This window comes from Schistocerca serialis, chromosome 3 (assembly GCF_023864345.2).
Source record: "Schistocerca serialis cubense isolate TAMUIC-IGC-003099 chromosome 3, iqSchSeri2.2, whole genome shotgun sequence".
NCBI classification, from domain to species: Eukaryota; Metazoa; Arthropoda; class Insecta; order Orthoptera; family Acrididae; genus Schistocerca; species Schistocerca serialis.
Genome location: NC_064640.1, coordinates 739,434,809 through 739,460,665, shown reverse-complemented (window position 1 = coordinate 739,460,665; position 25,857 = coordinate 739,434,809).

Sequence of the window (25,857 nt, the reverse complement as noted above, 5' to 3'; positions counted from 1 at the left end):
AAAATAAAAAATATGCATATACCAATAGGGCTTTGCTTATGTTATTCCTGAACTTGTTCATCAGATAAATCACTCAAGACAGTCTGGAGCACAATTTTTCCGTGTTACTCACCTAGGTGAGTCTCTGGTCAGTGTAAAGACCTAACAGTTAGATTATTTTGTACTCTTCACTGGAGACACTAAAACTGAAAACCATATCTTTAGTTTTCTTATAATTAATTTGCAGGCAATTTGTCTGGAACCAACTAGCATGTGTGTCCATTGCTGTATTTATGTTGTGCCACAGCTTTCTATATAACAAAAATGGTGTAATTAAAGTTTCATCATCTGTGCATAATAAAGACTCATATGGCAAGAATGAGCGGAAATTACCAAGTAGTGAGCTCTTTGGCATACCTTTGACAGCAGATACACAGTCCAATATTTTATCATTGTTACTAACTGTTCTATGGCTCAATAAGGTGAACAGCATTCCCACCAGCTCTACAGTACCAGCACTTGATGATAAGTCTACTGTGGGAGACAGTGTCAAGATTTGCTCAGGTGTGGAGCATGCCGATTCTTTATTTCTTTAAGTTTATTACACCAGTTCAATTTTCTGTTTTTTGTGATATTTGGAACAAAAGGAGTAATCTTTCCTACCAAAAACCATAAAAATTTCTTTGTTGACTTATAATTTGTAAACCATCACAAATAGTAGCCAATTGTGTAAATTTGCTACCATCTTCATGTGCACGGCATCAAGCTTTTGATGAAATAGATGTTATGGTAAAAACAGTTGTGTAGGTAAGAGGAGGTATAATTGATGTTATAGCCAGAGAGGAAAAATATCTTTCTCATTCCTCTCGCACACATTCAATATAATGTCACCCCCACACCTGAGCCAAACAATAATCAAACTGGTATCTTTCCTCAACATTCCTGTCACTGTACTGGCTAATAATTACACTGATAATGCCACAAGTCCAATACAAACAGTGCATTGGTACTTGTTCTGTGGCTGCTGATGACATTCTGCACAATTGCTGAGATAGCTGTTTCTGCTGTTCCGCAATCTGAAATACTAGAAGTATACACTGACATGAAATGACCTGGTCATAATTTTTCTGAGGTATGCTTGTATGAATGTTAGGGTAAGTGTTTATTCATGCACTATTCCACTGAGTCATTCATTTGAAACATTCTGGAACACTTACAGAAAATTTTACTCTGCTTCAATGTGTTTTAGGAAGATACCAACCTCAATAATAACAGTAGTTGTGGAATCAAAGGCACGGACTGGGTTATTCAGGACTCTGATGATAAACCTTCTCACGCTCTTCAGGGATACCTTCTGAGTATTTAGGTACTGGGGATTAGTGGTTTCTGGCTGTTCATTACAGAGTTACTGCATTTTGTTTTCTTTCTTGTTCCAATTAGTTTAGTGTCTTTATTGCACTGAAAACAGTGCTGACAGCAGTAGCAGCAGTAATACCCTTCTTACCTCATTGTCCTCAAGATTGCTTCAAGTACCGCACAATTCCACCTAGGATTTTGTTTTCCAGCAGTTTTAGTTATGCAATCATGATAATACACAGCAGTATTAAAGGTATGCTTACTGATGATGAGTTGGATGATATGCACTAGGTTTATGAATTCACTGAATGCAATGTGAGAACTGCACAATGAAGCTGTGATAATAGCTTATGTGTTCCATCTTAAGATTGTAGCATTATCTGTGTTGTGTGGGGTACGCTTTGATCACTGCATATAACATACTTCTTCATTGTTCTGAAGGTATTTTCACAGACACAAGAGTGGCTGCATTAACAAACCAAACAAATTATAATAACATTATTACTCTGTAATGAATCACCAGAGACCATGACACCCTCATACCAAAATATTAGAAAAGTATCCCTGGACAATCTCTTAAAGCTTATCAGTGGAGTTCTGGTTCACCCTGTGTATTAATAAAGCAACCAGATGGTAATATATTTATGACAACAACAGAACTATTGACAGGATTTGACAAATTGTAACAAAGAGAAATATTTCTATTATACTATTCACTCATCTTCAAATATTTTACATGTCACTGGTGTAAATATTTACATATCAACTGAGGTGACCAAAGTAATGGGATAGCGATATACACATATACACATGGCAGTACTATAATGTACACAAAGCATAAGAGAACAGTGCACTGGAAGAGCACTCATTTATACCCAGTTTGCTATGTGAAAAGGTGTCTGACATGAATATGGCCACATGAGAGGAATTAACAGACTTTGAATGTGGAATGGTAGTTGGAGCTAAATTCATGGGACACTCCATTTTTCAAATCACTTGGGAATTCTATATTCCGAGATCCACAATTTGAAGAGTTTGCTGAGAATATCACATTTCAGGCACGACCTCTTACCGCAGATCACACCACTGCCAATGGCCTTCACTTAATGATTAAGAGCAGTGGAGTTAACAGAGAGTTGTCAATTTTAACCGATAAGCAACAATGCCTGAAAAGACCAAAAAATAAATGTGAGATGTATGACAAATGTACCTGTTAGAACAGTGCAATGAAATTTGTCATTAATGGGCTATGGCGGCAGATGACCAATTTGAGTGCCTTTGCTGAGTGACATCAGCTACAGTGCCTCTCCTGGGCTTGTGACCTTATCACTTGGGCTCTAGATGACTGGACAACTGTGGCGTGGTCACATGAGTCCAAGTTTCAGTTATTAAGAACTGATGGTAGGATTTGAGTGTGGCCTAGACCCCATGAAGTCAAAGACACAACTCAATGAGGCACTGTGCAAGCTGGTGGTGGCTCCACAATGGTGTGGGCAGAACCAATCATTGACAGGAAATTGTTATTTTCTGTTACTTGGAGACCATTTGCAGCTATTCATGAACTTCATCTTCCCAAAAAGCAATGGAATTTTAGTGGGTGACAATGCACCATGTCACCAGGTCACAATTGCTCTCAGTTCAGTTGAAATATATTGTGGATGATTTGAGTGAATGATTTGGCCACCCAGACTGCTTAACATGAATGCAATCAAACATTTACAGAATATAATCAGGAAGCACCAAATACTGCACTAGCAACATATTCACAATTATAGTTGGCTATAGGAACAGAAGGTCTCATTATTTTTGCAAGGGACTTCCAATGACTTGTTGAGTCAATGCCAAGTTTAGCTGCTGCACTACACTGGACAACAGGAGGTCAGAAACAATATTAGGAGGTATACCATGACTTTAATCACTTCAGCATAAAGCTAAGTGAAGTAGAACATAAAATTTCATGACATTTACTTCAACAATATTGTGTCACATCTAACATCAAAAATATGTATGCAGGAACCCATTAACAAACCATTTGATGTAGATTATTTGTATCTGCTAGTTGTCTCTAATGTGACAACTTGGTGCGGGAGTAATTTATCAGAATGTAATGCCAATTGAAATTGATTTCTTACATTCTTTTATTTCTTAGACCACTCTGATAAAGTAATTTTAAATGCACTATAAGCTATAGAATGAGTTAGTTGTGGAAGTCTGTTGAAGTATCTGAGACCAAGACAATTGTGGCTGCTACAAGTATTAGCTAGCCTGTTGTACAGCAAATGAACTGATTGTCCAGTCCCTGTGTTGCCTTTCTGTATGGATACCTTAAGGTTAAAATTATTTAAATTCTCTTTAACACTGAGGAGATAACTATACATGTATAGGCTAGGAACTGTTATAATATTAAGATCTTTGAAATGAGTTTTACATGCTTCTCTTAAAATTTGTTACTATTAATCTAGCAGCCTTCTTATTGCCACCTGAAAGCAATTTTGGAGCCAAAGCAGTTACCCCATAGATGAATTCCCTGGGTGAGGTGAGAGGGGAATAATACAATATATGCATATGCGAAGAGGGTTTTGCTTGCATTATGTCTGAATTTGTACAACAGATAAATCACTCAAGACAGTTTGGAGCAAAATTTTTATGTGTTACTCACCCAGCTGAGTTTCTGGTCTATGTAGAGACCTAACAGTCAAATTATTTTATACTCTTCATTGGAGACACTAAAACTGAAAACAATTCCTTCAGTTTTATTATAATTAATTTGCAGGCAAAACGTCTGGAACCAAGTAGCATGTCAGTCCATTGCTATATTTATGTTATGTCATGGCTTCTCTATATAATCAAATTGTGTAATTAGAGTTTTACCATCTTTGTACAGTACTGACTCACAGGGCAAGAATGAGGGTAAATCATATTTGATTATAATTACTAAGTTATCTCTCTGGCTTGGGCATGACCCAATAAGGGGAAGAGCACTCCCTCCAGCTCTGTAGTACTGGCAGTTGATGATAAGTATACTGTGGGAGACAGTGTGAAGAGCTTTCCTCAACTCCAGAAGAGTTGTGCGCTTGTTTCCTTACACTCAAGAGAAACGAAGTTGTGAAGAGCTAAGTAAATTATTTTCCTTAAAATGCTGGTTCATCTGTTTGTGCACATAATATTCTGTTATCTTTGACATTATTGGTAGGAGTGAGATGGCATGATAGTTATCAGGGGATGCTTTATCACTCCTGTTATGGATAGGTGTTACAGTAATAATTTTTGGCAACCAGGAGAGATCCCTTCATGACAAATTTCATTGATGATTATAGTTACTGGCAGTAAAATTTCTTATTGCATAACTTGAGAGTTCACAGAAATCTTTGGCTTTTGATTTTCTGAGTTTGGCAACTGTTTCACATACTTTTCTGTAAGATACACAAGACCAGCAAAAATTATAAACTGGCTTACAATCTAGAGCTTGGAGCAAAACTGCATCTTTATTTACATCTTCAGTGAGATTTTTATTTGAGCCACAACTGGTAATGTGTGCATTTAAGATGATTGGTTAGATTGGAATTTTGTGCTTCCTTTTAGGCCTTATTTTTGTTTTAATAATTTTATGCACTACTTCACACTACTTTGTTGAGTATATAGTTGTCATTTGCTTTCTTTCTGGACACTCTAATTTCTGACCTGCTGTGTAAGTTTTCTTCTTAGATTGACTCTGATGCAATTTGACATAGTGCACAACCTTTTCATCATTGAGTTTGCTCAGGTGTGGAGTGTACCAGTTCCTCATTTATTGAGGTTTATTACAACAGTTCAATTTTTTGTGTTATTTTGGACAATATGAGTAATCTTTACTACCAATAACTGATAAAATTTCTTCGTTGACTTATAATTTGTAAACCATCACACATAGTAGGCTGTTGTATGAATTTGCTACCTTTTTCATATATATGGCATCATGCTTTCACTGAAATGGATTTTAAGGTAAAAACAGTTGTGTAAGTAAGAGGAGGTATAATTGATGTTACAGCCAAAGAGGAAAAATATCTTTCTTATTCTCCTTATGCTGTTCAATATGATGTCTCCCCACACCTGAACAAAACAATAATCAAACTGGTATCTCTTCTGAACAATCTTGTCACTGTACTGGCTAGTAACCTCCGTAGATCTGTAAGTTGAATGAGTGAGATTCAGATTCCTGTCTTGGCATCTAGAGTTTGATATTCTATGGATTCCCTATATCATGGCAAGCAATTGCTGGAATGCCTTCACATCTGGATTCTTTCCCTATCCTAGTAAACTCCACATCTCAAATTATCTATGTACTCTTCAAATAATCATACAGTTTGTAGTGGATACAGTATCAGTATCATTTTACTTCCTTCTTGTTTCATTCCCAATTAATGTGTTGGAAGAATGACATTCAATGTGCCATTTAGTATGCAGGAATTTTTCTAACTGTGCAGTCATGGTTTTTATGCTAGGTATTCTTGCAACATTTTAAACTTTTCTAGGTTCATTTCAGAATTCATTTTCTCTGAATTTTAAAACGTGTGGGACTCTGATGGATAATGATCATTTCTGTGATGACCTTTTGCAGACTACTCAAGCTTGTGAGTGTTTCAAAACGTTTCTTTCAATATTCTGCATTTTCTACATAATTCTGTTTGAGCTGACTACAAATGACAAAACATACAGTGCCACTCTATGTGTGTTTAAACTATATTCCTCTAATAGATTTGACATTCATAGAACACGAGCAATTTTTAGGATGTTTGACACAAACACTGAATTCACTGCAATTTAATCAATCTCTTCAATGACAATACACAACTATTCAAATCATCAGTTTTCCGTTACAAGTAACATAAAATACCAAGTGCTAAATCATTCAGTACTCTGCAAGCAAAATAGGATATTTCACTTTGACAGCATTCTTACTTCACAGCTCCACACAAAATATTGAAGTTGACACCTTTGTCTGAGAGGTTAATAACATTACAAAAACATATTGAACATTATGTACAAAGCCCTTTTGTGATTATTATTTCCATGAAATTACCAATCATATAACAGAAGATATTTGAGGGTGTAGTCTTAAAATGCATGCATAGTTTCAAGATAGCTGTTGAGTACTATTATTCTAATACTGTCCATATTGTGAGACAGAGGTAGCGACTGCTGAGATAAGGTCCACAGGTAACAAGAACCCATTTCCTGCAGCCTAGTGATGAGTTCTACTGCAGGGTGTATTTACTGTACACTGCCTTTTAATCAATAAAAAAAAACTGCCATCCAGAGGGAAACATTAGCTACTGACATCTCAAAGTGCTTGTTTTCATAAGTCAAGGTTTTGGTTATCTATTGTATCCTTAAATTATTACAGGGCAATTTGGGATGGTTACTCTCAAAAGCAAACAGCCATCCATCTCCTACTGGAGTTTATAATCTGTTTCACTGTCAATTGGTCATTAAATTCTAGTGCAACTACCTTCCTTTCTTATTTTGTGAATGATGTTTCAGGTATTTAACAAACTCTCAGTTGAGCTGTACAGTTAAATCAAGTTCTGTTTGATGCTAATAAATATCGGGAGAAGGTTCCGTTCTGATTTAACATGTGTAATTGAGGCAGTGTTAAGTAATGTATCAGTTAATGCGTGATTTGTTTGTTCTCCAAGTAGTTGGATGTCTGTTAAAGATGAAATGTTGTTGGGATGTACCCCAACTTATGAAACGGTCAAGAAAGGGATAAAATCTGTTATGTCACTTCATCTGACCATTTCAGAATGTCTAATAAACTGAATATGAATTGACTTAAATATCCTGAATTTCATTCCACAACAATTTTCTGAAGATACATAGATGAATAGTGGCAACAAAATTCTTTCTGCTGGTGCTTTAATGTGGATAGAGAAGCACCCATGTGTAAGCGTGTGCTACGGTTTAGAAGAACGGTCAGTAATCAAATCTAAATTCTATCAAAAAATCATTTTGGGCCCTGAGACATCATTTTATACAAATGACTCTTAAATTGAAGAGCAAGTGAGTGAGTGGAAGACTGGCACCTCCACCTAAGGTAAGAAAACAAAGCAGGAAAGAACCAACATGAAAGCAATATTGTTGTGTTTTCTTTGTTTCTGATGTCGAGGGGATATGTTCGATATGTGTTTGTTGCCCAAGGTACCACAGTTAAAGTGCATTAACACTTTCATATGGTTCACCAACTGAAGTTTACATACATATGTGTTAGATAGGATTTAAAAGAAAAAAAATGGTCCTTTTTTTTATTTTCATGGCTGCCCAAAACGATATAATCCTAGACAGGAGCATTTTTTAGATTGAATAGCTGAAGCGTGATTCATTGGAGACTCTATGCAGCAAGAATGTTTGTGGAGGTTCCCTTTCTGATAACCAGACCCAAAAACTTGCTACTATATGGGTACACTAGTATGCTGCATGAAGATGCTCTGAAAACTATTTGGTGCATGTCTCATACCGTAAATAGACCTCAGATAAAATTTAAATGGTCACATCCAGTAATTTTAATACACTCTCTGCACAATTTTCGGAGGAATAAACTTGTGGTTTGGTCTTGCATCTTGCACTAAATTGGGAAGGACATTCTGTTTAATTGTGGTGCCTTACCCTGTACAGAAGCTTTGCTGGTGGATGGACCCAATTGTAGCTGCACAGTTTTCTGAGCCATCTTCATGTGATGCACTGCAGCTGTTGCATAGGGACACTGCAGTATACACAGCTTTTGATCCAACAGGGACAAGACCCAGGAGCAATGCTGTGAGGGGCCCAGTGGGGTTAGAGGTGGAGGCTGCCTAACACCAGCCTGCCACAACCCAGCTTTCTCCTCCCTGAAACAGCACAAACAAAACTAAGACACTGTGCAGCTCTGATCCTTAACTGAAGTGTCACATCCAGTAATTCTGATACATCCTCTACACAATACATGGAAGAATGAACTTGCCACTTTGTATTTTGGAATTTCACCTTGCACAAAATTAGCAAGGAGCTTGTGTTTACTTGCAATGCTCAACCCCATACTGGAGCTTTGCTGGTGGGGAAACCAAATTGTAGCTGTATGTTTTTCTGAGCTATCTTCATGTAATTTACAGCTGCTGTTGCACACAGACACTATAGTATACACAGTTTTTTGGTGCATTGGTGACAGACTGTGTCAGCAAACACATTGTGGTGACTGACCAGAATCAGGGTAGAGGCTGCCTAACACCAGTCTGCCACAGCCCTGCTTGCTCCTCACTGCAACAGCTCAATCACATCTATGGCACTCTGCAAATGTCCTCAGCTAAAGAGTCACATCCAGTAATTTTGATGTGTTTTGGTATTCCATCTCACAATAAATTAACAAGGAGTTCTGTTTAGTTGTGGTGCCTTACCATGAACAGGAGCTTTGCTAGTGGGCAAACCAAATTGTAGCTGCATGCATCTCTGAACCATGTTCATGTGATGTAAAGCTGCTGTTCATCTTTTAGTGGGCTGGGGAAAGCAAGAGTGGCAGCGGGGGGGGGGGGGGGGGGGGCGTGAGGGAGGGGAAGGGGCAACTGGGGGGGGGTCTAACACTAGCTGGACACAGGCCTGCTGCCTTCTGCCTGTAACAGCACGAATCCATCTATGCTATTCTGCAGCTCTGGTCCTTCAGTGTGAATCATGAATCTCACAGAAGTTATATACCTGTCTACATTTCAGAGAAATGGAATTCAAGTTAATGCTAACTATGAAGAGTAGTCATTGAGTTTTAATCATACCCTCAAAAAAATTATGTTTCATAATTAGTTTAGTGTTTGGAGGTGCATCTCTGCAGTCTAAGTACACACTGAAAACACCACACTACAATAATCCCTATCGTAATATGTTTCTCGAGGAGACAAAACAAAATGGTGTAGACCTGTAATAATGTGGAATATCATACAATGACTTGTTTTGTACATTTGAACAGGAGAAATGTGGCAACAATCCATGTAGAGTGCACACAATCAAGGCAGTAGTGGAGAAAGTGGAAATTAGTATGAAAAATATTGCTACTTGTTGGCTCCATGACTATTCACATCATTACAAAAAGCATGCCAAACAAAAACCACAGCTTAAATATTGCAGCTATGCCATAGTCATCCAAATGACATCCTTAGCCACCTTGTCACTATGGATGGGTGTTTGGTGTAGACACAAACTTGTCTTGGTGTCGTGCAAGCAGCTAACAGGCAGAGTGTCAAATGAGCATATTACCAAAATCTCTTGTTGAAGTAAAGGGGCAGCTGCAAAATGAAGAATCATGGGAATCTGTCTGAGGGTGTGTTTTACTCCATGATAACACCTAATATAATTAGACATAGACATTTGACTATCAAATATTGCTATGTATTCTCTTGACATGTTATCCAGTGACGTTTCCCATTTCCTTCAATGAAGAAATCATTATGTACCAAGCATTTCCAGTATGACAATCAGGTGTTTTCAAAGTGAAATGTTTCCTGAACAGTGAAACACAGATTTCTACAAAATATCCAGAGAATTGCCAACACAATGAAATTCCTACAAGTCACACATTTACTTGTTCTAAATAAGCCAATTTGCACTTACACTACACTAGTGACCAAATCTCAGTCATAAGTGGGGTAAGAAAACAATGGAAATGTGTACTGTTACTGAAAATTGTTGTATCTCTAAGATAGGACTACACTGCACTTCTTATATGCACATGATTCGTCAGCGATAAAAATGATTGCATTAGACCTACAATAGCTTAGCCATTATTTTCATGTTCTTTGTAAGCACTATGTTGACTCCTGATGAAGTCTCCTTTTGAGACAGCGCAAGGTTGACTCCTCAACATAACTTATGTCTGTTCTTTGTGTAGGATGTAATTCAGTGATTTCTCTTATCTTGAACTCTGCTGAAAAAAGTGAAATGACACAAACTCCGTAAATTGGAGCAGGTTTCGTTAATGAATTGCTCATTTCCTCATTGATTTATCCTTTCTTTCATTATACTTTGTCAGTGTTGCTGGATCCATGTTTCTAGGATACACACTGGTTGTATGTGCGGTATCTGGATCAACTACTATGAGCCTTCAGGATGCATTTAATTGAGAAATTCTATGCCTGAGGCAAGTTCTTAATCGTTATTGGCCTTGCTATGGCCAATTTCCTCTCTCCAAAAACTGTTACCCACAGTTTTAATAGTAATTGTGGATGTACTTTCACACATTGAGCAGTGATTAGTTTGCACTTAGCTTCTGCTGAATGCAAAGAGAATCTTCATAGCACTATGATTTTCTTTCTGCAAACAATATGAATTGCAGGCATATTGTCAACAGATAACTGTACACAATACAGATAAATCAATATATAAATGTATAGAAGTACAGACATAATTTGATGCTTCACTATGTTATGTGTTTGTACAGCATATTATAATGAATAATTGTAAAATGTCTCTCAATCATAACAGTTAATGATTAGCATAACTGTCACCATAATGTATATGCCATCTCAGACAATCTTTGACAGCAACTGTAGAAACACTTTTCTAAGAGATTTTTAGGGTATTTCTGAACTAATGAGTTTTTCTCCTCATTCTTTGGTCACCACAAAAGTTTGTTGTAATCTCTAATTCCACTGTGTAGGAAATCATGTTGTAGTTCTTCTTTGTTTTTCCTACTGAGAAGTAAGCAGTGGCTACATTTGGTTCTATATTCATCCTTTAGTGTCTCTGGTGAGCAGCCTGCGATGAAAGATTCATTTATGATTTGCAATAAAGAGTTTTTCGTATTGACTATGCAGTCCTTCAGTATGTACACAGGCACTTCATCATTTTTTAGACTGTGCTTAAAGCTGCATAGTGCTATTGTAGTGATGGGTCACAGCATCATTGTATTTGACATATAGTTGTGTGTGTGTATAGGCTGTTTTGTCAAATGTTTGTTGTACTTAGCTTGGTACCTATGTTTCTGACGTATTGAATTGCAATGTGTGCTTATTTCTTGGGACCATATATTGTGGTACAATGATACTTAAGTGGCATGTTTCTTGTGTTTTTTTTTCTATTGGTTTCCTCTTTGGTGAATTCCAGACTTCACTGATTTTGTTTTCTGCCTTTCCTATAAATTTGACTACTTTCAAGATAATTTTTCTGTTGGTAATGCTTTTCTATGTGTCTTTTTGTATGAGTGGTATTAGTTACACAATGTGGCATCACTTTATTTGTTTTTATGATGCTGAGATGTTTGAAGGCTACAGCTTTCTGTATCTCATTAGTTACTCTGTTATTTTTGTTTTGTCTTAGTACTTTACGGAAGACTTCTTCAGACCTGAATTAAATAATCATATGAACTATTGAAGTTTCCCATTCATGCTGATCTCCAAGTACTAGTGTTTCCAAGTTTAATTGTTCATCTTTGTGAGAGATCTGACTATTTTTAGCTTAGAGAAAACCCTTATGCATGTGAGTATTTCAGTTTTCTTTTCTACAGAGCATAGTGTCAATGAAAACTATGCTGTTGGGACAGTTGCAGCGAAATTACTATTGTATTACTTTATTTCTCAGAGATTTCTTATACAATGTGAATGCAAGGAATAGTCTTCAGTGGGATAAAAAGCAAAAACCATGCAGGACCTATCAAGAGAAACACAGTATGCTATCCAACAAGATGTTTTTCACAGTTCTCCCTGCAGCAGAATGTTCTTGATTTTGGAGAATGCCAGGAAGACCAACTAGTAGAGGTTTTGGAATGGCTCAAGGAATCATATCATTGAACATGTTATGGCAAACCAACAGAAAGCCCAATGATAAAATACAAGATTAATAATTCTCCTCTGTATTTGTAACATGCACTTTTTCACTTTTTATGACAGATTAATTTGTGAAACAGAACATGAAGCAAGTAGAGTCCATAGAGTTCTGACAATGTGGAAAGCAGAATCATCCACAACATAAATGACAAACTGTTATTAAATATCAGTTGTAGAGCAAAAGATAGACAGTGATATGAGCATGGGCATCTGCAGAAATTTTTCCAAGATGGTGCAAGATTCAAAATTTGCTAGTTTGGATGTAACCAATTAAGTGGGTATGAAAATGTATTAAGCCCTATGAACTAAATTAGACAAGAAGTACACAAAACTTACTATACCTCAAAAGCTGGAAATTTGGGTGTTTATCTGCTTAGTATTTTGAAGGCACATAACTTTGCACCTAAACATTAAGCACATTTCAATAGTATATGCTAAAAACATCTACTTATATTATTAAGATTAATGTGGATGACATCTTATGATTCAACTACCATATCTGAAATTACATCCTCTTATCATTAAATGTATGATGTCCAACACATTATGAACTAAAGCTAGAAAATATTCACAAAAATTATTTATTTTGACTTGCATTATGTTAAGCAGAATTGGAAAATTAAAAACCTGATATAAGGAAAAAGTCAGAATGATAGAGAGAATCCTGTAGGATGACATCAAAAATGCCACTTTTACAAAGGTTTATTCAGCTCTGTTATTGTCTGTAAGACTTTGTTTGCTTACAAGACTTCACATCTGTTCACATTAATGGACTTATTGCGTTATTTTCATTATTCCCATTTTTAGTGCAGGCTGGAATAACTGAATTTGAAGAAAATTGACTTTGAACCTGCATTTTTTTTTTTTGGATAAAAGTGTAGCCTAGGGCCAATATCCCACTGGATGAATGTGGAAAACCTTCAAACACCATTGTCAGACTGATTGGTAGAATCAACTTTTAGCAACTTGGGACTGCATCAAGCTAATTCATATCCCTCCAACTTGTCACATTATTGTGCAGTATGCCAAATATTCACATATGGGGCTGTGTTTTACCCACAGACAAAGGTCCCAATCCTGGAGAGCATATTTTTATGACCTTGGAATGTCATACTTTTCTCAACTAATATTTTTGGGATAAAGTATCAATTTAGGCATCCATAATCTAGCATAACTGTGTTCTTATTACTGTACTACAATAGCTCTTTCATGTAAAGTTGAGTGGAGAATCAGTAGACCATCATGGATTTTCTTTTCCAACAGACACGTGGTAAACTATATCATGCACCAGATAACCAGATGGAGGGGTGTCATTACAGGAAATGTGAGTAGATGAAAGGCATGTATAATGCTGCCAAGTTTATGTGGTGGGAATTGGGGACAGCACCCATGCACCATGGTGTTAGACCAACTCCTTTCTGCAACTCGGTAAGTGCTGAATGAGGAAGTGACAGAAACCGAATTCCAGGTTCCATAAAGATCTGTATCCATCTTGACCACAGATCAGCATCAAAATCAGAGCTACCTCAAATAATTGGTGTGCTTTTCTGTAAAAAGAGTGACAACTGTGAAAACCTAAGATACACAGTGATTATGTAGCTTTTGTTGTGGTTGGCAATGTTAAATCTGCAGTACCCAGGTTCGCGGAGGGTGCATGTCTATGGACATGAAGAAAAAAAATTTCTGTTAAGTAAGATAGAGACAACTTGCAGATGATGGTGAAACAAATGTGTGTGAAGTCTTATGGGACTTAACTGCTAAGGTCATCAATCCCTAAGCTTACACACTACTTAACCTAAATTATCCTAAGGACAAACACACACACCCATGCCCGAGGGAGGACTCGAACCTCTGCCAGGACCAGCCGCACAGTACAAGACTGCAGTGCCTTAGACCACTCAGCTAATCCCACGCGGCGATGGCGAAACACCACTAAAGCATGTAATGGATGAAGAGTGAAAAACAACACAGATTAGAAGTCCTCTTGAAACCTTGATGTCACACAGAAACAGGTTTTATCTTACGTGTTTCAGCTTGTATATTGGCATTTGCCTGTCATAAGTGTTGTCCATGTCATTTGGCATGATCACTAAAGTGGTTGCTGCTGCAACCACATCCTCTGTGTTCCCAAAAAGTAAAATCATCTATTAGTCATAGGTGTTCTGTCCTACAGCAACTTGCTGATTGTAATTTAAAAGGTGATGATGCCACGGAACATGTGAGGCTGTCAGATGATGTTTGTTCCATTCCTTACATATTACTTTTGTAAAAACAGTGGTCCTTCAAAAGTCTGCAACTGTGTCAGTAAGAATTTAAATAATAAAATATGGTATGACTTACTGGTACATTTTTTTCAAGTGCGAGACATTACTGAAAACGCAAGAAAACTCCTGAGCTGCATCAATTTAAGCATGCTAAAACATAACTAGGGCACTGTTCTACTATTTGAACTATTTTGGGAGTTGTTAACTGTAGTATTACCAGTCATCCATAAGGCTTATTTGTTTTGGTAAATTAAATATTGAGGATTGGTTCCTCACAAAGGGAATACTTTAGTGAGCTTCAGGTATGTGTGATGAGTGATAGGAATATCAGCGTCAACACGCTGATATTACCACCACATTTCTGTTTTTTCCTCCTCTTGATGCAATGATCTGGTGTTCTCATTTATATTTCCCTTGAGTTAAGCAATCTCTGGAAGAATTCAGAGCTATCATATACGAGGGTGAGTCAATTAAAACTTTAAATTTGTAATAACAAATGTAAATTTCTGCGCTGTTAGCCTGTAAGTTGGTAAGCATGCTACAAACAGCGTACATAATGACCTGTAGGTGGCAGCATAGTTCACATGGGCCATATACCGTTGCAGTATCAGTATAAAGATGGCCGCCCCACTTGCGACTTGCACCAGGGAAGAACAGCGTTCTGTTATTCGGTTTTTGCGCAGTGAAATTCATCAATGAATGAAGGTTCAGTACAATGATGCATGTTTGTCATAGCAGAAAATCTATGAATGGAGTAGGATGTGAGGTGTGACTTTAGTGGAAGATGCTCCTCGTCCAGGTCATGCACAACGAATTGTGACTCCACAGAACTTTGCAGCAGTTGAAGCCATAGTGAAGGAAAACCGCCGAGTGACACTGAATGACATTGCAGCATGTATACAGATTAGTCATGGGTCAGCACACCACATTGTGGCGTTTCACAAAGTGTCTGCAAGATGGGTGCCACGGCAACTGACTCCTGAAATGAGAGAATGACATGTTGATGCTTGTGAACTTCTTCAGCACTTTAAACGAGGATGTCATGGTTTCCTTGCAAGAATCGTTACTGGGGACGAAACCTGGGTTCACTTCCACCAACCAGTAAAGATGAGAGCTAGCAACGAATGGCACCTTTCCTCGTCACCAAAACCACAGAAGTTTCGAACAGAACCCCCAGCAGGGAAGGTTATGCTGACACTCTTTTGGGACAAAAAACGCGTCAGTTTGGAACGTTACATGCCTAGAGGGACCACTGTCACCAGTGCATCCTACACAGATCTCCTAAAAAATTATCTGAGGCCTGCAAACAAATCAAAGTGACGTGGATTGCTGTCAGCAGGTGTCCTTTTGCAACATGACAATGCAAGGCCCCACACTGTCCATACAACAGTTGCAACAATTACAGACCTGCATTTTGAGTGTCTTCCTCATCCACCATACACACCAGACCTGCCCCAAGTGATTTCCATATGTTTGCACTTTGTAAACTCTGGAGGACTTGCATTGAGCGTGGGGGACATTATGTTGAAAAGTGATACAGCTTTCTACCACTTCTGCACAATAAATAATATTTAATAAAATATGTAAGGTTTTCATTTGACGCACCCTCGTATATCTATGTATTTTGTGTTGTTGTGTTGATCAAAAATTGCCTAAAACTGTACGCAAATGGTAAGGTAGTTTGTGTTTTGTGTTGATCTACAGTCCTCAATAAGATCAAATCATCCTTGAAAACAATCAAAAACGTACTAAGAACACCTGAACATATCTTTTCACACTTACTAATTATGGCTGAGCTCTGTTCTATTTTGTTTCTTGAAAAGCATTATTAAACTTTCTCAATTTTGTAAGCTTTCATATCCTTCTTATGAAGATATACGCTCATCATGGCATATGAACAGAGTTTAAATCCAGTGACACATTCTGTTTCTGTCTGATGCTGTTATGATACAGTTTCTTCTCTTTACTAAAATTTAAGTTCCAAATTACTCATCATGCTGCATCTTAACCTTTCTGTTAGTAGCTTGTGGTAGATCCAATACACTGAAACGGTTTGGTGAGTTATTTCGGTAATCTGAATGCTAAGTACATTTGCAGTACTGTAGTGCTTAAAATTGTAACATGTCAACAGCACTCGTATAGGGGACGAACATTGACAGCCAAGTTCGCATAGCGCCAAGTGAAGCCACTATTGTTATTATTATTTAATGTTCTTCTTTTAGATAGCTATGTAATACTTTAATTCTCTTAGGGCATAAAACTTCTTGCCAATATGATGCTCTAAAACAGACAAATGGAAATATGTGGGAAACGGTATCTAGTAACCAGACAATTGGAGATGTGGGAGATTAGTATTTACTACTTGACACTGAAGTCAGCACAGCACTGGCAGCATGCTCACATCCTTTAAATTTCTGCTGACTGTAGCAGTACTGGAAGAATGTTGTGATGTTCTAGTCTGGTTCTTACTTTTCTGCCTGGCAAGTTACATTTGATTAATGTCTTATTGGTAATGAACTCGTGTTTTGTACACAGGCATAGCCAATCCTATAGATATTAGTATCACACATTTTAGCTACCCATTTAACAAAATCAGCTGCAGGTAATCGATTTATGCAGCACATAGTGCCTTGGCAGTGCAAGAGAAGCTTATTCTGAGTCTATAGTATTTGTGTGTGAGTGATGTAGTGATCTATAAGTTGACATTTCATATTTGTATTTTGGACAGTGAGGACAGATGCAAACTAGGTGTTAGAGGTTTTATACCAATTTAATTACCATCATTGTGACATGACGTATTTGCAGAGAAAAGAGAAGAGACACCTGCAAACTTTATCTTTGGTTTGATCAAGAAACTTGAAATTGTCACTATCACTAAAATCCTGTAGAATGAAGAACTGGTGCAAATGCCTTCCAAGAACTTAACTGATTTTGAACAATTTTATGAGACATTTAGTGATAATTGAAACAAAAAATAGTGGGTGGTCATTGAAAACAATTATGCATCACTTCAGAAAGGCCGAGGGCAGGGACATCTGTCTCATTACCAAAGATGTTATCAACAACAAGGAACAAAACGTGAAAAACTGAAGGTCATATCAGAGTACATTTGGTGTATTTTCCAAGTGGCAAGCCGGCCAGTGTGGCCGAGCGGTTGTAGGCGCTGCAGTCTGGAACCGCGCGACCACTACGGTCGCAGGTTCGAATCGTGCCTCGGGCATGGATGTGTGTGATGTCCTTAGGTTTAAGTACTTCTAAGTTCTAGGGGAGATGATGACCTCAGATGTTAAGACCCATAGTGCTCAGAGCCAGCCAATCCAAGTGGCAAGGGTCAAGTCCATGGCTGTGGATGATCTCAATACAAGGCTGTCAGCATAGGCCTACACAAAAGCTAGAGTGCTTGGACACAGGGGGCCATCATCATTGAAGACTCCAAAGTTGGCAGACCAAGTGCAGTGGTCGTTCACCAGCAGCCGCTACTGCAATGAGTGCTGTCCAACCCCAAGCAGCAGCAGGTCCCATCACCAGTGCAGCAGTTCCACCAGAGCATGAGGCTTGACCACATGCAGAGAAACCATCTGCAGTGGCAGTTCCAGCTACTTTCCAGTTACTCCTCAGTTATGTTTGGGATCCACCCATTATAGTTCTCAATGACACCAGGGAGCCACTTAGCAGTACAGTGATGCACATTGCTAATCAGTGTTTACTTCATCTCAGAGACATCAACTCATCCATGGCTAGTACGATTATCTTTCTGAAACCTTGACCTCAGCCAGATGCAATTGAACTATTGTTCAGAGACTTACTATTGTACATGCCAATGCCATCATTAGGCAAAAGACTTTTTACTGCACCAGAAGCCTGTCTTCAATTTGTAAGTTGACTATTCTCCGTATAACTTTTTTAAGATGATGTTTGTCATGCTCTGATTGCTGTGCACCTTTTGGAACAGAATTTTATTTTGTATGCATGTCTATCTCTCAGGCACACATTGATCGGTGCTGACGCTAAGAACTACAACATCTGGTGACAAGGAAAAATAAGATTTTGAAACTGCTGTTTGAATTCGAGAAAATTTGTGCCTGTTTCAGATCTGGCTGTTACCCACCAGTATTTACATGTACTTAGATGTTCTTATCACAGAATTCATGCAGAAGACAACTCCCAGAGTGTATACTGTATTTCATTGTTGTGCAGTACTCTGCTTTCACTTTTCTTAGAATTAGTCATTACTTGAACATTTACTTGTCATTGTTGTGCCAGAAATGTCACTTGTACAAATCGCTCAGTTTCAGGCACTAAAGATCCAAAAATATAATGGATAGTATGAATAGAGTCTTGGAGTTCCAATCAAACATAACAGCATGGCATCCTGCTACCCAGGCCACGCTGAAGCATTCTGAATCTGCCTGTGCACCTACGTTCCGAGAGTATGATGTACAGCAGGAAGATTGCACTGAGTATTTTGCACAGCTGCAGGCACATTTCTCAGTCTATCACATACAATGTACAGAGTGATTTGATCATTTTCTTTCAACAGTCAGTGTTGAATCTCACCAGTGGTTTTGTAAACTGTTTCGCGCAACTTGTACTGATAACGTTACCTTTGACAATTTAGGAGCAGTTTTAGAGAAGCATTTTGATGAACAGATTTCTGTAGCAGCTGCAAGGTTTAAATTTTTTTACATTGTGTAGAAAGCAGCAAACTATCAAACAATAGCCTGCATATTAGAGAGACTTAACCAGACAGTGCAAATTAAAATGTGAATGTGGCAAATATTATAGTGATGAGAGTTTCATGATGCCATTATCCAAAATGTTTCAGACACTTGTCTAGAGCTCAAATTCTCAGACTCCCAGGTCCTATTCTCAAGCAGGTTGTCGATTTGTTGGGTCACCAAGACATATTTGATATAGTGATGTTCAGGCTAGTGGCAGTAGTAAACAGCCTATGGATGCAGGCTATGTACCGTGGCACAGTGCGAACTGGCCCAGCCCAGCATGTCCTGTGCAATCAGGTGGAAGTAGCACACACCTGCCTCTCACTAAGGAACCGATAAACAAAGTAAAGTTATGTCCACAATGCTTCAACGCACGTAAGCGGCAAGCTTGTCCTTGTAGAAAGGCACAATGCTTTAAATGTAGCAAATGTAGACACATTCAATCAGTCTGCATGCAAAACAATTTCAGAACAAGTCAGGTGTTCGTTCATTAGAAAAGCAAGATTATAGTGTGACTATAATTGTGTCAAAACCAGTTCCTGAGGCAAACATCGTTAAGTCTGCCAGTTCCAAGTCAGTAGCTAAATCAGTCACAAAGCGATAGCATTGTCCTCAATCCAGAGAAAACCTAAGTTATTCATGTCTTTGAACGTTTCTCAACAACATCTGCATATGCAACTAGACACAGTAGCATTAGTCACTGTGTTAAACATATTAACAATTACGTAGTCACTGTGTTAAACATATTAACAATTACATAGTCACTGTGTTAAACATATTAACAATTACGTTACTCAAAACTTTTGAGAGTCGCAAACTGTACTGTCCACTTACAATAGAGGTGATATTCCGGATCTTGTGATGTGTGCTCTACCTGCAACTTCTAAAAAAGAAACTAACACTGTGTCATTTGTGGTACTATGCACAAAAGACAGTCCAAATATTTTTTGTATTGATACTGTAGGGGTAATTTCACTACATAAAGGAAAACGCTTGTGTGGAATTTATACTGTGAACGACCACCTTTATTGCACCGCACAAACACACTTGATACATACGTTAACGCGGGAAAACAAACACTCATCGTGTCCTCCAAAGAACCCCGCTCGTAGAGAGAATCTCTCAGTGTCTTGTCGACTATCGACTTGTCACTCCCACACAGCCCCCCCCCGGCCCTGAAGTGCGGAGCACACGGTATGGTGGGGTAGTTAAACTTCACCTCTCGGCCTGCCCGAGTGCAGATAGTGCGGGTGTGGGTGCTGCTTGCTGATTCTGTTGCTGCATTAGGCCCCCTGGTGTGGGGCTCATGTGGGACACAGCTGTCTGGTTCTGCGGAAGGTGTGGGTTCGTTGCAAGTTGTGTTTGAAGTCGTCTGTGAGACTGTCGTCGGTGCTGTCATTGTCCAAGCGGGTTTTACTCGCTCAATGGAAACTTTGGTCGACTTTCCCTGGAGGAGGATATCCATTGTGTGTGTGTCCCGTCCTAGCACTTGGTATGGTCCAGTGTACGGTGGCTGTAACGAATGACATACCAGGTCTGTGCGGAGCATGATGTGGGAACAAGTATCGAGGGACTTGTGTATGAACACTGGATGCATGCCGTGCTGAGACGTCGGGGCTGCACGTAGTGTCTCTGCCTGCTTCCTCATTTGTTGCAAGAGGTGGGGTAGTTGTGTGTCATCTGGGAGAGGAACTGGTGCAAGGAATTCAGCTGGAACTCGGAGTGGTTCTCTGTATACCAACTCTGCCGAGGAACAATTGATGTCTGTTTTTAATGCGGTCTGTAGCCCCAACAAAGCCAATGGCAACGCTTGAGTCCATGAGTCCTTGTGGCACATCAGGGAAGCCTTTAAGGTCCGGTGCCACCTTTCCACCAAACCGTTGCTGGCCGGGTGGTAGCTAGTAGTACGGTTTTGTTGGAAGCCGCAGAGTTTTGGCAGTTGTTGGAACAGTGTTGACTCGAACTGGCGTCCTTGGTCGGTGGTAACGAAAAATGGGCACCCAAAACGAGCCATCCAAGTTTCCAAGAATGCGCATGCAGTAGTCTCTGCAGAAATGTCCCTGATTGGTGTAGCCTCTGCCCACCGCGTGCAACGATCCACTGCCATAAACAAGTACCTGTAACCTTCTGAAGGGGGGATGGGTTCAACCAAGTCAATGTGTACATGCCCAAAATGTGCCGTTGGGTTTGGGAATTGTCGTACTGGAGCGTAAACATGGCATCCCACTTTCCTACGTTGACACTGATAGCAGCTGCGGGCCGACTCCCGTGTATCTTTCTTGATTGAAGGCCACACAAAACGGTCCGTCACTAATTTCACTGAGGCATTGGTTCCTGCGTGTGCCAGGTTGTAAATGCTGTCGAATACCTTTCGTCGGAACTGGGGGGTGATGTATGGGCGTGGTCTAACCGTGGAGGTGTCTCACCATACCTTACATGGGCTGCAGGGGACGTCCACAAGTTGTAAACGTAGGCCAGTGGATGGGTCCACCAACAAGGATTGCAGCTGCGTATCAGAAGCCTGAGCACTTGCCAATTCGGAATAATCTAACATTGGACTTTTCCCATTAATACATGAGAAATAGTCTGCCACAATGTTTTCAGCACCATGGATGTGACGCACGTCTGTCGAAAACTGGCATATAAACTCTATATGGCGGGCCTGGCGGGGGGAACATGAATCGCTGACTTTGTAGAAAGCTGCCACGAGAGGTTTGTGGTCGGTGTATATGGTCAATTGCCTGCCCTCAACTAAGGGGCGGAAGTGCCTGACGCTTTCATACATTGCGAGGAGTTCCCTGTCATATGCACTCCAACGAGTTTGACTCATCTGTAGTTTTTGTGAGAAGAAACTTAGTGGCTACCAATGACCCTTCACTCTCTGGTGCAGTGCTGCCCCGATTGCGACTTGGCTTGCGTCCACTACTATGGCTAGCTGAGCTTCTCGTGCAGGGTGCACAAGCCCCACTGCGTTGTGAAGGCTGTTTTGCAGTGCCTTGAAAGCCGAGTCCATCTCAGGTGTCCATGGGAGTGGGCGCTTGCCAATTTTGTTGTGTCCGGCCAAGGCATTGTTCATTGGCGTCTGGATTGCTGCTGTTCCGGGGAGGTGGCGACGATAGAAATTTATTACCCCTAGGAACCGTCGGAGATCGTGGTAGGTTTGAGGCCGTGGTAGGGTAGGCAACAACTCCAGCTTCTCTGGCAGTGGGAAAATGCCCTGAGCTGACACTTTATAACCCAGGAAGGTTACAACGGGTTCCCCAAACACGCACTTGTCCTTGTTAAGTGTAATTCCATGAGCACTAAGCCTGCTTTGCACCTCGCTTACGTGTTTCTGATGGTCAGAAACATTCTCCGAAAACACCAGAATATCGTCTAAATAGGCGAAACAATATGGTAGTCCTCTTAGTACGCTGTCTAGGAACCGTTGCCATGTGTGGGCCGCATTTTTCAGCCCAAATGGCATCACTAAAAATTCAAACAGCCCGAATGGGGTTGTCACTGCAGTCTTTGGTATGTCCTGCTCTGCCATTGGGGTCTGATTATAAGCCTTACGGCAATCCAAAACACTGAATATGGATGCCCCGGCCAGTGAATGGGTGAAATCCTGTATATGTGGCACAGGGTATCTGTCTGGAACAGTTCGGGCGTTCAAAGCTCGCTAATCACCACATGGGCGCCATGACCCACTCTTTTTATGGGCGAGATGCAGAGGAGAGGACCACGGACTGTTGGATGGCTGTATAGTTCCTTCCTGTAGCATCTCGTTGAAAATGGCCTTGGTTTCTCACAAGCGATCAGGTGCAAGCCTGTGAACACGTGAGGAGACTGGTGGGCCCGGAGTTGTACGGATGTGGTGCACCGTCTCATGCTTTGCCCTGCTCTTTCTTGTTCCCTGTTGTGGTTTGGGTGTCGCCTTTGTGGTTGAAACAGCAGGAGCCTGTTGTTGTGTCGTTAACTGTTTTGATGTCGTTTGAGCCATGTGCCGGTCAGCTTCCTTCGTTGCTATGGTGTCCTCCCAGGTGGATGCACTGAGGTTATCTACCCTTTGGCATACATGAGAAGTCGGATGTCCTGGAATAACAAATCCATTGACAGAATGGACGAGTTGTGACTTGTGTAAATCCATGGACAATGCATGTTTTGCCAGGAAATCAGCACCTAGTATAGGTTGGTTGATATTGGCCATAACGAAGGTCCAGTAGCATTCTGCACTGGCAGTGCACTGGCAGTGTTTTCTGTCCATATGTGTGGATGACTGAGTCGTTGACTGCTTTCAAAGTGGTCTCTCCAGTGTGTTTGTCTGAAGGGACGAAATTTACAGGCAGAGTGCTGACATCTGAGCCGCTGTCGACCAAGAACATCCATCCTGTAGGGCGATCAGGAACGAAAAGTCTTTGTGAAGCAGCATACCTTACAGCTGTGGGAGAAGTCGATCCACATAACGTAGGCTCGTGCTGAAATGGGGGTGTTCCCCTTCCATGCGTCTGTGAGATTAGGCGCAGTTGCTTGTTGTCACGGTCGGCTGCGCCTAAAGCAGGCCGTGGGATGCGTTTGGGTGCGAGCACGGCGTCTTACACTTCGTAGCTTGCGCGCCGAAGCGCTGGTGGAACCAGCAATAACCGGTGCCGTTGTTTGCGTGACGTGGCAGTCGCCTCCGCTGGCGACGACGCGTGTGTGTGTCAGCCGCCGCAACGTCACGTGGCTCTAGCCACTGCAGCTGGGCAGTCAGCTGATCGATGGCAGCGCGGAGAGATCGGAAATCTTCGGTCGCGTCCGGCGCTCGTCATGCGGTCGTTGCAGCACAAGCTGGAGGCGCCGCGTCGACCGGCTCTGGCCGTGCTCGGCTGGTGTCGTTGGCCGAGGTGGTTGCGGCGGCGGCCACTGTGGCGCGCGAGTCGAACAGGGAGTGCGCTCTATCGGCTACTTGCAGCAACTCGCTTAATGGCCGGCCTCGTAAGCAATTAAGGTTAAGCCCACCTGCGGAGGTAACTGCTGTTGCCATATGTGCAAAAGTAATATGTCTGAGAACACGGAAGGGTCCACCATAGCACGTAAATGCCGGTAAAAGTCTGAAGGCGACCTGTCACCGCGTTTCTTGTGGTACTGGAGCTGTGATATCCGCTGATCCACAGGTTTTGTACAACGCGAAATTAAAGCCGTCTTGAGAGTGGCGTAGGCTTGTGGTGGGGGTTGCATAATTATATCCGATACCACTGACGACGCACGTTGGTCCAGGTTGCATATCACTAGCGTGAACTGTTCAAAATCGTTGACTATTTGTTGCTGCACGAAAATGTTCTCCATAATAGTGAATCAAATTTCCGGACGCTCGGGAACGAAAGGTGGGGGTCGAATTTGTAACCGCGACGCGGGTGGCCCACGATCACTGGCGAACGGAAAGTGCGAAACTCGTGGGAGCGGAACTGACGCGGGTGATGAAAACGGGAGCACTTTGGGTCTGATATCGGCGTGTCCTGCGCGCTGGTTGTGCGAGGCAATGTCCTGTGGCGGCAACGCGGGACCCACCGGCACACGCGGCGCGGTTGGAAACGTAACGTCGTGGGCGAAGTCGGTTTGAGATGTAGGCGTCCGTGGCATTGTGAACTGAGGGTTTTGCTGCATCGTGTTGAGCTCATTTTTGATGTTTTGGATGACGCCGTCGATGTCGCGGAAGAGGTTCTGTGCAGACGACAAGTCGATACGAGACGCCGCGGAAAATATCTCAAGAAACTTGCCTACTGTCACACTGCTTAGTTACGGGGTCACCACTTATGTAGGGGTAATTTCACTACATAAAGGAAAACACTTGTGTGGAATTTATAGTGTGAACGACCACCTTTATTGTACCGCACAAACACACTTGATACATACGTTAACGCAGGAAAACGAACACTCATCGTGTCCTCCAAAGAACCCCGCTCGTAGAGAGAATCTCTCAGTGTCTTGTCGACTATCGACTTGTCACTCCCACAATACCTTAGATTTGTCTGGCATGCAAATACAGGAAAATGTTTTGTCATTCAACACATTAATACCTAGCATGTATATGAGTATCAAAGGAAATCAGGTTTAAAAATATATGCTGTATTGAAAAGGATTTTGAGTATTGTTTATGTGAATTAACAGAAAGAAAAATTATAATTGCATATCAATATAGGCAATTCTGAATTGTTCTCTGAAAGTGTGGAAAAGCTTCTGAACTGTCTCAGTAGTCAGTCAAAATACATATTTATGCTTCGGGACTTCAATGTTAATTTTAAGCACAACTCTAAAAAAAGGGCAGAAACTGGTCAATCTACTAAAAACATACAATATGGATATATGTGTAGAAGATATCACCAGATATGACAGCAGAAGTGGAAGTACTACTGATCAAATAGTCATTGATAAATCAAAATGTAGTTTTAAATCTCAGGTATTGGATATAGGCTTCTCTAACCATCAAGTAATTAAATTGACTGTAAATGAATCTTATGAGGAAAGAGATATATTGAGAGAAGAGTAATTAATGACAACAGCATTAGGGTCTTTAATCTTATGTTAAAAAATGTAAAATGGAACATCTAAACCAATACTTCTGTAGACATAAAATTCATCAAGCTCCTGTCAAATTATAAATACTGTTATGATATTTCAATTTTTCTGAGAAAACAAAACTAAACAATAACTCAAATTCATGGTTAACAAGTGACATTAAAGAGTCATCAGAAAGTCATA